At 36.6% G+C, this 9996-nt stretch overlaps 1 long non-coding RNA gene across 1 annotated transcript; it reads right to left on the bottom strand.

Annotated features, from left to right (window-relative positions):
- Window positions 1-903: 903 nt before the first annotated feature.
- Window positions 904-5063, bottom strand: LOC145980383 (uncharacterized). The gene is made up of 3 exons (XR_014440849.1): window positions 4935-5063; window positions 3524-3595; window positions 904-1067 (listed from the first exon to the last, which is right to left on the bottom strand). It is a non-coding gene; the product is annotated as an uncharacterized LOC145980383 (long non-coding RNA).
- Between the last annotated feature and the right edge of the window lie 4933 nt (window positions 5064-9996).

Genomic DNA, 9996 nt, shown 5'->3' with positions numbered 1-9996 from the left:
TTAATTGTCTTCTTTATAAAAATAATACCATTCAATTCAGCATTAAAATTTGACAAAGCTTAAAAATCTTAGAGGAAACTAGATGCAGCACGCTCACCAAGGTATTCATGTAGAAGAACAAGCCATCCCTAAATTACATGAAGCTTGCAAGGAATATTATGTATCGATTTCTAAATCATACAAAAAAGCCGCAACTTTTAATGTACATACATATTTTCCAATAAGTCTTTTTTGAGACTTCCACTTGATGCTTAGAAGCCAATTGGGACTGGATATATGTACAGTCACATACACTGCTGGGTTGTAATGATTTAATTGAAAGTCAATGGTGCTGTTACAACCCAGAAGTGTCCTTGAGTGTACAATATAACATGAAGGGTATTGATCTTCAGAAGTCACACCTGTTAATTATAAAATAACAACTTTTTTCTGTACTGTTTGGAAAGCAACACTCATGCTCACATACATTGCTAGGATAAATAAATGACATACTTAACACAACAAAATACTGTATACTTGTATATCCGTAGATAAATTTTATGGATACGTTGGATGCAAGTATATACATACATGGTAAGGTGATAATCTCTGAAAAATACTACCTTGCCACTAAATGCATACACATTAAGCAATAATTCAACCTTACCTTTCCTTTGCTGTTGGTTCTGCACACTCAGTTCAATGCCACAATCATTACAATGTGAGTGATTTTTGGTGCTTTTAGAACCTATTTCAGTACTTTAATAAATTAATTAGAAACGAAAATGTACATTCTTAAGAAGGCAGAGCAAATTTAGTAGAAGTTATAAATGTTCATATACATAATTTTTAACCACTCTATTTCAAATACAGAGCTTAATTTTTTTCGCCCCAAAGATTAGGTTGAAGAAATAAAGTTACCAGTTAGCAAAAAATTCAACTTTATTTACAATATTCGTACATTTCATCTTGCAATAATTCAACATAGTTCTCACAATTTTATCCAAAAAAAGAGGAATTTTACTTCATTGCTAAAAATTTGCATGCTGTATTCCTTTAAAATGTCTGTATGGAAAGGCGTCCATGATCTGAAAGGAGAAAAAATGTAAGAGTAAATAAGAATATAACCAAGAATGCATTTAGGTCAGAGTGTGATAGTTTAGAATGTACTTATAACATTTATGAGTCTTAATACTTCCCTGAAAAGTATACTAGTGATGTGTGCATACAAAGTGATTCAAGCTTCAGTAACCAGCCTTCGTGGATGAGTGGTTACGAAAGCATGCTAAAACGCCTGGGGTGTCGAGTTCGAATCCCAGCCTGAGCACAGGTGTTCTTTGTGAGTGTCCATTCATCCATTCCATCATATCATCACTCATCCTCATGTTCGCAATTAGCCCAAAAGTGGCAGAAATGCGAAGAAAAATAAACAAAATCACTCAGTCAAGCTGCTCAATTGATAGATTGACTTGGTGTTTTAAGTCCACTTTATGCACAATATGGCTAATCGAGACTGAACCTGCGGTTCAAAGTGGGATCCGAACCACTATGTGCCTCCACAGGGTATCGAACCCAGGACCCCTTGATTACAAGGCAACGACCTACCACTGCACCATCGGGGAGGCCCTCAAGCTGATCAGTTTCTACATTGAATGCAGTAGCACTAAATTGGCAATTTATTTTACACAGCATTTCCCATAATATTTAAAGCTCGGGGGGGGGGTTAAACCCAGTAACCCCCCTTGCGTGCGCCACTGATTGAATGAACAGGTGGAGGGACTAAGAGTATGTCACCCTATTATGCAAAGGTAATATCAACATGCATGCTTTTATTTCATAAGCAAGGGCCTATACAAGGAGGGTGATGATGGGGCTATAAACAGGCAGGAAAAAATAGCGAAATGAGGGCTGACTACTGGGCACGCCACAGCATATAACTGGAAATGGCACACTATCTTCAAAAGTAAGAAATTACTTTAGGATAATATTTTGTGCTGAAACATCGGTGTCGGGAGATGGAGGTGGAACATATCCGTTGACCCCCCCCCCACCCCCTGGAATTGCCATCGGCCTTTTCAAGTCACAAAAAGCAGAAGTTGTTATAACATAAATAATGTTTAGAAAGCTTTTATTGAAAAGTTAAAACTTAAAGATAAAACAGAATAACTGTGCATTTCAGTACACTAACTGTGTAAAATGTAAAAAAAAAAAAAAAAAAAATAGTAATAAGGAAAAGTTGTACTTGATATTCATTCATCTAGTAGTTCTCCCAAAGGATTTAATAATAGTATAATAATATAATTTTATTTTTTTGTTATAATAGTTATTACTGTAAAATTATTATCATAACCATGATTCTTATTGTTAATATTTGTTCTACTATTAAGTTAAGTCACACACAAACACCTTTCTGGTGTCGCCTAAGAGCTCAAACAGTACCATTCAATGTTGGTGTGAAAAATATTTTTTTTACTAATTTTTGAGTGTTTAGCTTTAGCTTTCTTTTGTTTCTGTTAGTTCTGCAGGGTGCGAAATCCTGGGGGGACAGGGGGATTTCCCACCACCAACAATCTTGGCCTTAAAAATCCCCCCACCAAAAATTTCCGGGGGAAAATTTTTTGTTATAACAAACGAAAGATAAGCAATTACTTTTAATTTCAAATATACTGTACTAAGAATAATATCGAAAACACACACAAATTAGTGTAGTTGTGAGTATTGAATGCTTTCTCTATCAAGAAATCATTAAAAAATCTACACCAATACGCACAATTAAAGTAAAACAAGAATGCAAGAAAATTATAACTATGAAATCTAATTGATTTATATTAACATAAAGCACAAACAAAACAAAAACTTACACATAATAAAAGCACTTCAACTATTTCATAATTTATAACATCTTTAACCATGTTACTAAAGGAATTAGTTGGCTGCTTTACAATATCTGATATGTATAAAAGTAACAAATTAATTTACTTTTAATAATACACACATGTGGCGGAGGGGGAATGTAAATTAAGAACTTTCTTCCCCCACCAGTTTTCAATGATTTCGCACCCTGTAGTTCTGTCCTGTCAAAGTGTATGTGTAAACATCATGTAGCATTATACATTATACTAGCATGTAACAGGCACAGTGCCAGAAGGAGAAGTGAGTGGATGCCTCATTCCATCCCTTCACCCAGCAGACAAGAGACACATACCCTTGACAATTTTAAATATTTTCTATAGAAACAAGACATAGCTACATGAAAGTTCAACTCTCCAAAAATAAAAGCATGGATATGATTCTGTTTTCAAGTAGCAGAAATAAAGTTCTATTGAAAGTTTAGTAGGCTACGAAAGAAATACATAAACATTATAATTTGTATATTTATGCTAAGGTGAATTTTGGAAATGCATATCCAAAGATTCTTAATTACAAAATGAAAGGTGTGTATGTATGGTTCGCACACGCAGCATTATATTTTACGTTCCTAGTTCTATTTATGTGATTCTGACATTTTCATATTACATACAGGTTAATTGATTTATTTACTTACATTTCCATTTACAAAATCAGGATCATCTTCAAACATCAGATGTGGTTATTTTAGTTAAACAGCATTCAATGTCTGAAATAAGGAATAAATTTAAATTAGATTAATCTTGAAAGTAGCAAAAATTTAACTTCTTCAATACAACAGTTTATTGTACAACTATATTTCTTAATAGATGGAAGACTATTTGAAGCGTTCAAGTGGATTTAACATATAAAAGTTAATTATCATGCAAAGTTAGTATCATTTGGATCCCCCCAGCAATTTAAATTCTCCTAAGGAATGTCTATATATACAGTGGAAGATTGAATGAAAGAAACCCAGAATGATGAAAGTTTAGATACTTTTCAAATAAGAATTAATTTCTTTATCTGTGTGTTTTCTTCTACATAACATCTCAAAATGAATTTAATTTCCAAAGACAAAATTTGTATGTAGGCTTTTACAGGGTAACTGATAGCCAATAAATGTAGCATCACAGACCCTCACTTTGCAAGTTGAAAAGAGAAAACAAATAAAATGCATGAATCACTTACTTCATCACACATCCACAAGAACACTAAATTGTACACAAGCAGCAATCGATTCTCAGAACTTAAAGATGCTGACACAGAAGTATATTTGCTGTGTGGTCTAGTCAACCATTTTTTTTCACTAATCCTCCATGAAATTAATTGTGTAACAAAGATATTAGGAAAGGTATGTAAAGAGTGAGATGCATAAATATTTCCCGGAGAAGTTCAATGCAGTTCAATTCCTTAAATACACGTGGGACGTCAAAAAATATTGAAAATTATGAACAACTTGCCTGGTAATATTTTAACATCTCGCTGTACACATTGTGTAATTAGTATGCCATATCAATTTCAAAATACTTCTTAAGACAGCCACAACAAAGTTTTACACTCCAGCCTACACTGTGTAACTATTAGTACTGTCCTTCCCAGTGGCGAACACTCCCTTTGAAACAGAAATAACCGAAGCTATGAGACACCCACCCACCCTTTCCTATTTCCAGATTTGTTGTTTGAATTTGTTTTTAAGTCCACTTTATGCACAGAAAGGCTAATCGGGGCTGCACCTAAAGTTCAAAGTGAAATCTGAACCACTACCGAGTATGGAACCTCGGACTCCTTGATACATGTATTTATGTATGCATGTACTTTTGACACTTTAATTTTCTTTTCACACTCACTATGATGACTAAATGTTCAATACTAGCTGACCCTCTAGCGTGCGCTACACCTGGGTACATATAGTGGTCGCCACTGGTCCTCCCACCTCAACATATAAGCTTACTTCCTAAGAGACCTCTGTCATTTCAAGTTCCTACAGCTTAAAACTTATGAAAATAATGAATAATATAAATTCCCTTGAAAAGAGAACAAAATTAGATTTGAACTACTCTACTTACATTGCATATCTGTGTAAACCCAACCCATGCAGGATCCTTGAAAAACTGCTATCGGTGATGAGTGGCGAAATGTTCAGTGTAGATTGGAACTAAGGCGAGTGTGTTTGTGGGTATTATCCGTATTCACTCCTCTCTATGCATGGCATATTCCTGAAAAGGAGTTGAAAATTAAAATAATACTTAAAATTTTATGTTACACAACCATATTTATGTGTAAAAGAAATCTAAGACAACACTCTAAAAGAAATTCTAGCTGCTGCTTGAAATTGTAAGTTTTCTTAACTTAAATTGTTAATGTTTAGAATCCCCCAAGGACCGAAAATTAGAAGATACTATGGACGCACACTACAGAAAACCTCACGAATATCAGCGTCTGAATGTGGGAAGGCGATCATTGCTCCCGAAAATTAATGTCAAGGTATATTTAACTTTCACGCCCTTGTTTACAATGTGTCTTTTTTCCTTTAAAAAATTGTGAATTAGATGCAATCGACTACAACGAATGAATGGAGTTTAAGCAGCAGCTTACAAATCTTATAAACTCTTACAGAAGCCTGTTTTGTAAATAATATTTCCCATGCAAATTAACTTTACGTCCCACAGTATCCCACTGCATTATTTTGGCCTCTTTACTTAAAAATCAATTACAAATCCCTCTGGGGTACGTTCCGACAGCCAATAACGAAAGATTATGAATTATGCGCAACAAGTTACTTTACAACTTTAGGAACATCACACACCTAACGAAGGTGCCAGTCGCAGTCAGAATAGTCGACACCAAAGGGGGCTCTAGCCCACAACGAAATATTTTTGGCCCATCTCCTCCTAACACAAATAGCCAACAGTTAAAAATTGGGATTGCTTACAGCGCAGCGAGAATCACACAAGAACAGAAGAACACAAAGAGAGAGGGTGAAAGAGACCGAAGATACATTGACAGCGAATGACAGAGAACATAAATAGAAGGAAATGGGAAAGAGAGAAGGAAGCGTAGAAAGAAAGAGACAAAAGGTAAAGAAGAATAACGGAAATGGAAACAGAGGAACCAAGAGAGCAGAGAAAAATTGAAACATATGAAAACGGAGAAAGAAATAAAGATGATAGAGAATCCTAGTAGCAGTGATAATTGTAGTAGGGTCAACCTTTGTGACGTTGTTCCCCCAAACATCCACATATTCTGTTTAAAGTAAGATTATCTTTCGTTTGTACCGGATTGTATCGCATTTACTTTCTTTTTCAACATTACAGAGTTCGAGTATTCACAAATTGAACTTGGGGGGGGGGGGACTTCAGGTAGCCCGTACAGTTTTATCCCAGCGCATTTTTTCGATTGTACCGTAACGATCTGAGAGTAAATTAAATTAATATTTGAAGTTCCCTCGCCCCCAACTTTAAAATGAAGGACAAAATCATTACGTTTGTACCATTGAAATAACTAAACTAAACAACTAAAAGCTCCCCATCATGGAGGAAGAAAAAATCAAGCAACTTCTTGGATAGAATTTCGTTTGTGCACTTGAAATTTTATTTTTTATCGTTATAGTTTTCCAGTTATTTCTCTCCAAAAATGGGAGTGGGAAGGACGGAAACGAACTTAAACCATGATTTCTCAGTCTCCGTAACCATAGGCGTAAATTGGCGGGGACAAGGACCCCCAAAATTTTCACATTTGTTAAAATCTTCAAGTTAGGCGACCTGAGGAGCAAAGTAATAAAGAGTAATATTTGTGATTTCGCTAGTTATTTAAATGTCTTAGCACGTCGAGCTGCGACGCCAGGTGTCCCGGGTTCGAATCCCGCTTGGGCATGGTTGTTTGTAAATGTCCATTCATCAATTTCATCACTCATCCCCATATTCTCAAAATTAGCCAAGAGGCACAAACCGCGAAGTAAAATAAAACGAATCAATCAAATCAAACCATGACGAATGCCAATCTTCGGACGAGAACTATTGAAAGGGCTCACACTGCATGCTAAACAGTGCCCTCTCACCGTGTACTGTCATTATTTCGAAATGTGAAACACATTTTGGTCTAAGCATTTAGGATAGGACAATCTGAGCATATATAAAGAAAACTTACAGTGTAAAAATATTGAAAACGTTATTGAACTTACTTACCTTCGAATCCTGCTTTCTTATCTTCACTTTCAAATACCCACTCAGCAGACAAACTATTCTGGCCCACGGCACAGACGACCTCACACAATGTCAACGGCAAGGCTATTCTGGGCAGGGGGGTGAAACTCTAATGCCACGAGCTGTGGTCTTCGTGACGTCAGCGATGTTAGCGACATCTATTGGCAGTGCACCCAAGTTATGCGCTTCTCAGTCGCGAAGTATTTCATAGTTCTACGCTAGATGTCACTCCATCGCCAACTAACAGTGAAACCAAACACAATATACATTTGCTGATCCTAGTTACATTGAACGTTTTTAGGACACATACTTGAAAGTTCTCGCAGGAATATCTCCAGAAGAAGTCTTGAATTTTAAGTTTGTTTTATGCACAGATAGGCTAGTTGGGACTGGCCCAGCAGGTTAAAATGGGATCACACTATTAAATGCTTGAAATGGACAACGATGTGCGGGGTATCTCCAAGGTAGAAATATCTACGCAAAGCATCCCCATCTGTCCTATTTTATAATTTATTATTTGAAAATATAGGAGCATTCAACAACTGAACTCACGGCTCGAGCTAGCATTCCCTCATCTAAAAACTTCCATTTCGAACACACTCTCCAGTCTCCACCAGTGTGATATCGAACCCGACACACCTTGATTACATGGCAACGAAGTTACCATTACGCCATCCGGGATGCGACATGGTCTTATTCATCATGTGCATTATGTAATACAGTGTTAAACTTCTTTCCTTGAATAAGAAACTCGAAATCTGGCCCTGAGTTCCCAAAGAATACTGTAGACATCTTAGAACTAATTATTTATTAATTAGTATTAATTGTGAATTATATCTAATCCTTGGTATTTGCTGCTTGTAATATGAAGCTTATATTACACAGCGCTTACACATTGATATTTATTTCCACAAAACATTTTTTTCTGTCATCCAGTGCTTAGCTCATTTTCTGCGGGTAGAGTTAGCAACACTCATTCAACGTTCGCCAGCCCCCGCGATCTCAGCTTTGAATTTGAAACGGCTGTCACCGCCAGTTGGACAATAGACGTGGATAGACAAGGGTGGAAGGTGCAGCGTGATGTATGGAGGATGCTTTGTTTTGGACTCGTTAGCAACGGCAGTGGGTGGATGCAGTTTAATGCACTGTTATTGTAACCTATAGTTGCAAAATTAGTTATTTCGCTCATGCTTTCATTGAAGAGAAGATTATATTAACAGTAGGATATTTAAAAGGTAAAATGGAGAAACTTAGAAAAATATTTGAAATATATTTGTTGGTACAACCCCTCCCCTCCCCCTCTTCTCCACAGCCTGCCATCTAGCGTGCCCACAGAGAAGCAAATCGGCAACGTACTTGGGTGCACTGCCAATAGGTGTCGCTAGTTTCGCCCGTGACGTATTAAGGCCACAGAATTTAACATTGAGTTAACAAGTCTCTCCTAGTAGTTTGTCTATGATTCTGGGCCTGCTTGTCCCAGACGCCCTTCGATTGGTCCACACGAAAAGCGCGCCGTATGCGACGCGTGACTTGCAACAAAAGACACTAAAAGTGAATGTCCTTTAAACAAAGCAACGATCTTTGGGGGTGGGGGTGGTTTAGACAACTTTTGTGGCAGGCGGATCCACTGGGAGGGCGATGGGAGCGATCTCCATTCCCAACTGCCAGTTCTTGGATATGATATTATACCTGATATTTTTGAGACTCAAATGTTCCGACTTTTATCCCCAAATTTAAAAGGCTCGATAATATTTATAAAATAAGTCAACCTTATGATCAAGATAAGCTAATCGAAACTGACACTACAGTTTAAATTTGTATTGAATCACTGTGCAATATGCTTCAAAATGAAATCGAACTGAGACCCCTTGAGGGAATAGGCTTTCGTGTTCTGTGAATATTCACTATATTTCTCATATCTGCTCATTCAGATTACATTGTGGCAATAGGAGGTCAAGAGGCATTATGATACAATAATAACCACCTATTCCAGTCCTCGACCTCTATTTTTGCAAAGAAATTCTCTATCTTCTAGAACACAAAATCAGCTTCGTTCCTGTTTACAGTATAATATGTTGTTTATATATAGCAGTGTAGTGTATGTTAGAATTGAGGTTCGGTGAGGTGAGGCATTCGAATGAAATTCGCCCCTCCCAGCTGTAACTTCTGGATCCGCCACTGGTTTGTGGCAATTTGAAAGCGCTCTGTGGATACCAAAGTCCTAAGAAAATAAAGGACAGAATTTCTCTCCTCCACAAATTGATTGAGCTGGTTTATTTTATTTCGCTTTTGTGTCACTTTTGGCTAATCGCGAAGATGAGGATGAATTGATGATATGATTAAATTCATGAAGGGACACTCGCAAAGAAAACACATCCCCAGTCCTGGATTCGCTGCGCTACCCACTCCGCCATGGAGACCGGCTTTCCTTCACAGAGATAAGTACTTCATAATAATATTAATGTAGAATATAATATTGTAATTCTCATCCAGGAACAGCCCTATAGTAGGGGGGTGGGAGGATAAGGGCAGTTGATTCAGGTTCCGCAACAAACAACTTCAAACTTCCCCAGAACTTATTAGTTAATAGTTGACATTGATACTTTCTTTACACATGATTAGTTGACCAAAAATCTAGATTTTTACCCCCTAAAAAACTAATGTGAACATGAGAATGTTTTTTTGTCGCTTTTATATAAAGAAAACTTCAAACTGCGTTTATTGTGTAATGCTGGTTATTATCAGTTCGTTACAATAATCTGTAATTAAAATTTTATAATAATAAATGAGTATTTAATGTCTTATTGTTGAAAATATTGTCTTTGCATTTACTGTAGTGTCCTAATATACTGATTGGAACAAAGAACTCCAGAAAATATAACTTATATGGTGGTCGTTACCAAAGATAATGTACTCTTCCTGCGGG

This window comes from Lepisma saccharinum, chromosome 27 (genome assembly GCF_977018435.1).
Source record: "Lepisma saccharinum chromosome 27, izLepSacc3.1, whole genome shotgun sequence".
Taxonomy (NCBI): domain Eukaryota; kingdom Metazoa; phylum Arthropoda; class Insecta; order Zygentoma; family Lepismatidae; genus Lepisma; species Lepisma saccharinum.
The sequence above is the reverse complement of the archived record's forward strand: the minus strand, read 5'-3'. Positions and strand labels throughout refer to the sequence as shown.